The sequence below is a fragment of the Drosophila subpulchrella genome, unplaced genomic scaffold (genome assembly GCF_014743375.2).
Source record: "Drosophila subpulchrella strain 33 F10 #4 breed RU33 unplaced genomic scaffold, RU_Dsub_v1.1 Primary Assembly Seq354, whole genome shotgun sequence".
NCBI lineage: Eukaryota > Metazoa > Arthropoda > Insecta > Diptera > Drosophilidae > Drosophila > Drosophila subpulchrella.
In genome coordinates this window covers 2,690,163-2,696,303 of record NW_023665577.1, presented here as the reverse complement: position 1 = coordinate 2,696,303, position 6,141 = coordinate 2,690,163, and the positions used below count along the sequence as shown (strand labels likewise).

Sequence of the window (6,141 nt, the reverse complement as noted above, 5' to 3'; positions counted from 1 at the left end):
GCCAGCCTGCGGCAGGATGTAAAACAAAACCGAGAGCAACAAGAGGAGCACACGGCGTATACGCAATTTCCGTGCTGCCCCATTATGCTGGCGCTTTTGTTGGTCTCGTGTCAATTGCTTTCGCCTGTCCGTTTGTTTATGATTATGTGGCACTTCCCTGCAATTGTTCCCGTGCAACTTGGCTTTATGGCGGAACACGGAGATCCTTCCGCTCCGTTCCGGACATTGCTTAAGCTGGGTCGGCAATTAAATCTCTGTCGACCGATACAAAATAATCCAAACTTTGCATACTTTTTGTTTGAAGTTTAATTACAGTTTTCAAGTTTCGCTGCTCGGCTCTTTAGCATTTAGTTCGCGCTGTTGCTCAAGGATGTGCAAGAAAGGAACTCACTCGCAGAGTCACTCACTCAGCCACCCACTCAGCCACCCACCCTCGCTCTCTTCGAGGAGTGGGATTGAACCCACCCCGAGGTCGATTGAGCCCAGGATGCGCGTGCGTTTGCAACAGCTGGCTTTCCTGCTCAGCCAGCGGCCAAAGGTTCAAAAACCTTGTGTTTGGTTCGGCACTCGCAAACATTTGGCCACTCGCCAGCATACACTGAGCCGGTTCGGGGGTGGTTTTTACTATTCATAATCCTAACAATGGCAAACATTACGAGGGGTTCAATGCGCAAGTAGGTAGAGCGTTGTAAACAGGATTAGAACCGAATAGGTAGGTAGAAATTCGGAAATATCATTCGCAGAATTATTTTATTTAATAATTAATATCATTATTTCAATCAAACTACTTATTGTACATACATTTGTTTTTCAAAATTGAAAGGTCAACAATTGTGATATATCTGTACAATTTATTTTTAAAAACAATTTTTTTCTTTTGCGAAATTCGTATACCATAATATGACAAATATGCTATTTTTTGCTGTCCATCTTCCAAAAAAAAATGCAATGATTTATTTAGTTGATTGACAGTTCGGACTGTCACCTCTCCAACGATATTGAGTATCTGTATGCTTGACTCACAAATGTCGATAAACATTCGTATTTCATTGTAAACAAGGTTCAGCGCCTTTTATCTACATGTGGCCGTCTTTGGTACTTAATTTTTGACGATTCCACTCGACATGTATCTTACATTGTTAAACTCATTGGTTATAATATTAATTGCATCAATTTTTCTCTTAGCAATCTAAAATGGTTTAGTTAATACATATATATAATTAAGATTTATTTTCTTTCTTTCTTTTTTAAAGTTAAAGTGAGCAATTCTTTGTTCGTTCAACATTCAACTAAAGAATGTAGAATTTTGTGCAATATTCCTCACGAAAAATGACAACCCTGTGAATCAATAGAAATGTAATCTAGTGTTCTCTCTCACTAAAACCAGAAATTTTCTGTCTCCGTCTAGAAATTTCCAAATTACACTAGGCAACAAAATGGTGTCGATTGATTTTTATTGATATTTTATTCGCAAATCATGAATATCTTAAAGGAAAAAACTTTAAAAAAATTAGATGATTTTAAATTTTTAAAAGTATCTCAAATAATATTAACTTTTAAAGCTAGTCGAACTGGACCTTGAGAATTTTATCAATAAGATTGATTTGGCGGAAATTAAAGTAAAATAGATCTAACATTTTTGTTATGCCTCTCTGGAATCCATTACTTATTTGTATGTATGCATATCCAGAAACCCTTAGCATGTGCAGTAGTTTCTAGAACTCAGGAAAAGAACAATAGAGATTATACCTACGGCTTAGCAACCATTCCCAAGTGAGGGTAGTTTTTGTAGCATAGTGATAAATGAACTCGTGAGAAACCAGGCCGAATCACGTAGTCCCAGAAACTCAGTAGTGCGTACTCACTCCAACCCCAATGCCAGAGGCCCGAGAGACTGGCAGATGTTTCACGAAGCCAGCGGATTGGGTATAAATAGAGGCGCCTCGCCCGGAGAACGTCACTCTCCAAGGAAAAGTGTTCAAGTGAAGTTCACAGTGTAGCCGAATAGAAAACCAGTTTTAACTAGTACATAGAAAATTTTCACTCTTGCAAACGCAAGCAGTAATTGTATCCAAAAATGGAAAAGTGTAAAAATCGTGTCGCAGACGAGCAGCAGCAGTACGAGTTTTGCAAAATGACGCCAGGGCCCACGTAGTGTTTGTCCACGTCGGGCATTATTTGCTCTCGAGTTGGAAACAAAGAAACCAGACCCAGACCCACTGGAAAGATGTGATTAGTCATCGATTTTGCTGGTCAGCGTCGGTGAATTTCGCAATGCGGCAGGCAGTTTTCTCGATTTTGGCTAGAAAGTGACCCCCTCCTAGGCAGTCTGAGGCAGATATCCAGGATATGCGGGACTCCAGTCTCTGAGTCGAATGGCGATGGCCCCGACCTGCGGATTTTATAAATTGGGATAGGAAGCCAGGTATACACACACAGCGGCGAAACCAGCGTGTTCTATTATTCTATTCGTAAGCCCAACCTAAGCTTAAGTCGTAGTTTGTAACACCACATCGAAGACCTCCAGCGAAAAGCGTTTTCAAACGTCGCTCGAGAGTCCTTTTCTGCAGCCATTGCAATTTCATCGTGTTGCGTAAGCGGAAATACATGTTTCCCTAGTATTTCACATTTCTGTGTACCCAGTCGAAAGTTCTCGATTCTCGTTTGCAACCCCCGGATCGAAAGGCCAACAACTGGCTCACTCTCTAAAAATAGCGTACTCATACGCCCCGTTTAGGTCTCTACCTCTCGGGTATACATACACATTTCGATGTATTCAGAGCCCCATACATATGGATGTATTGTAATTGGACGGCGACGGCAGCTGCGCAAAAACCGCTGTGGCGTAAATAACACCGTGCTCTTTGTTCGCCTTTCCCAACGTTTATATACTATATACTGTATGCGATAACGATCCATAGTTATTTTTTAGCGGAAAACTTTCCAGCCTTACTTTGTCTCATCACGTTTCTGTCGCTTCTTTTGGAACTCTAAACTAGCTCGTAGTCGTTTTAACATTTACCTAGCTGTTAATCTTATTTGTAACCATCTCTATATGCAACTCTGCCATACCACTTAACCAAGCAATATGTATTTCTTTCTCTAAACTTTATAGTTGGGCGTTGAAAGTTGATATCGATCCGTGAAAAAGTCGATACCCTGCGTGAGCATAGGTCGGCATATGGGTGCTGCAAATGCACCCGGCCCGATTGCAGCGTTTTTCGAAAGCTGGCTCTGCGACCGTGACTGAGATTACGTATATACTCATGTACATACATATCTAATGTCTGGGGTCGCGGACCAGCCAGGGTGCTCGATTCTGTGTGATTGATTGTGCGGATTGTGTTATAGGAACACTGGTGTATCGACTTCTCTGCTCCACTAAGGGTGAACGGGAGCCCTACCGAAAGGCCTTCTGTTGCTAACTATCACCGAACAAGACATACGTGGCAGCATATTGAATCCGTATCCGTTCAATGACACATCGTCTCTGGATTAGTAATTGAACCAACGAGGTCGAATCGAATAACCTGCCAGTTGGTCGTAAACATTAACTTTGTTCTTATATTCAGTTGTAAAGTCAATACGGAAGATATATTTCCACACCAACAATGTGTCACTTATGTTCTTAAATACCTGAAACTGTTTAAATTTTTTGTTTTTGTACACTTCACCAATTAAGAATTACCTGTACTGATGTAAATTTACTTGTCGAATCACTACAAAAATAGAAAAAATGAATATCAAAAGAGCTCCTTAATGGAAAAGCCACAGAAAAAGTGAATAAAAAATTCAAAAGTTCCAAAAATAAATCTCGAAACATTTGCTCGTCATATTTTTTATTTCAAGCTTAGATGCGATTTCAGTTATACCATCGAACTTAAACGTAGCGTTCCCAGAATAGTCCCACGGAGGAAGGGCATTTATATCAACACGCCAATAGTCTTCGTCTCACACACAAATTACTCTGATGTTCTTAAACTAAATCGAAAAGTCGGACCAAGTGTCTCCATAAAAAGGAAGGGCCAGTGATCTTTGTTAAGCGCAAAAAGTTTGTATTGGAAAGAGTATGCGAAGGCTTAAAAGGTCAGCTTAAAAGTACGTATATTCTGAATTTACATTTCTCAACATTTTTAGGACATCAATGCAAGACGTTTTTCTAAAAAAAGTCAACGACATATAAACACTCTATTTCGCTGCGGCAATATCTTTTACTGTATTACATTAATAAAAATTAATATAAGGAAATAATATTTTTAAAACTAAATTAATCAAATTCAATAAAACTTAAGTCCAACTAATATCTTAGTTAAAAATAATTCTCCCCTGGATTAAGAAATTTATTATTGTAGGCAATATGATACTTTTGATAAACTTGATACAAATATTTACAGTTACAGAAATAAGTTAACTACTCTTCTATCTATAAATGGTTTGGGTCAACATATTTTAAAACTTTGCTTTGTGAACGGAAGACTTGACGAAATTAGACCTACGAAATTGTAGGGGTACAACTTTTTGAAAACTATGTTTTTTTTGATTTGATACTCGAAAGACTGCAAAATCAAACACAATCTGGCAAGAAATTGTCCAACATTATACACCTATAACAAGGGTTAATAAATATAAAGTATTATCAATGAACATTATATGTCATAATGATATGGATAAAGTTAACGGGTAGGCAAATTGTAAAAATCATTTATCTGAAAAAGTAGGGTGTTATAAATATATTCCCATTAAAAATCGAATATTTATGAAAAAAATTAAGGATTTGGTAGGCACGAATTAAAAATAAATATTATTCTTGCAAAAAAAATGTTGGTACAGTAGGTATTAAAATAGAATTCTAAATAGTGTAAAAGTGTTCCCAATAAAAATTGTGTATTTATGAAAAGTATATGAGGAAGCTATTTTATAGGCATGATAACTAAAGCTTTCGGTATTTACTCATATATTTTCTGTATCGTATAGGCATTATAAGAGATAGCAACTTTATAGGCAGGATAACTAAACCGTGTGGTATTCCCCTATAAATTCTCTGTATGGAATTATGAAATCAACAAGAACTCGAACACTCGTGTCAAAATAGGTAGGATCAACCCTGTATTCCCTTCCAAAATGTTTGTGGTATTCAAAAATCAACAAAAAACCCGAAAACTCGTGTACTAATAGGTAGGATCATTATCAATTACTCCAAATATTATTTGTCGTATCGACTCCCCTTTTATGGTAAAAAGTGTGCAACGAAATCAAGTCCAAATACGTGTTAAAACCAAAATCCAAATAGGTAGGGTGCGTTATAAAAGTGTTCCCAACTACAATGGTGTATTTATGAAGAGTATATGAGGTAGCAATTTTAAAGGCAGGATAACTAAACCATATGGTGTTCCCTATAAATTCTCTGTATGCTATTATAAAATCAACAAGAGTCCGAAAATTCGTGTAAAAATAGGTAGGATCAACCCTGTTTTCCCTTCCAAAATGTTTGTGGTATTCAAAAGTCAACAAAAACCCGAAAACTCATGTACTAATAGGTAGGATCATATGAATTACTCCAAATATTATTTGTCGTATCGACTCCCTTCTTATGGTAAAAAGTGTGCAACGAAATCAAGTCCAAATACGTGTTAAAACCAAATTCCAAATAGGTAGGGTGCGTTATAAAAGTGTTCCCAACTACAATGGTGTATTTATGAAGAGTATATGAGGTAGCAATTTTATAGGCAGGATAACTAAACATCTGGTGTTCCCCTATAAATTCTCTGTATGCTATTATAAAATCAACAAGAATCCGAAAATTCGTGTAAAATTACGTAGGATCAACCCTGTATTCCCTCCAAAATTGTTTGTGGTATTCAAAAATCAACAAAACCCGAAAACTCCTGTACTAATAGGTAGGGTCATTATCAAATACTTCAAAAATTATTTGTCGTATCGACTCCCTTCTTATGGTAAAAAAAGGTGCAACGAAATCAAATCCAAATACGTTTTAAAACCAAAATTCAAATAGGTAGGGTACGTTATAAAAGTGTTCCCAACTACAATGGTGTATTTATGAAGAGTATATGAGGTAGCAATTTTATAGGCAGAATAACTAAACCATCTGGTGTTCCCCTATAAATTCTCTGTATGCTGTTA

The 6,141-nt window shown here is 37.2% G+C and overlaps 1 long non-coding RNA gene across 1 annotated transcript; it reads left to right on the top strand.

Annotated features, from left to right (window-relative positions):
* The first annotated feature begins 1,953 nt into the window (after positions 1 to 1,953).
* Positions 1,954 to 3,826, top strand: LOC119559937. The gene is made up of 2 exons (XR_005220976.1): positions 1,954 to 2,425; positions 3,116 to 3,826. It is a non-coding gene; the product is annotated as an uncharacterized LOC119559937 (long non-coding RNA).
* The last annotated feature ends 2,315 nt before the right edge of the window (positions 3,827 to 6,141 follow it).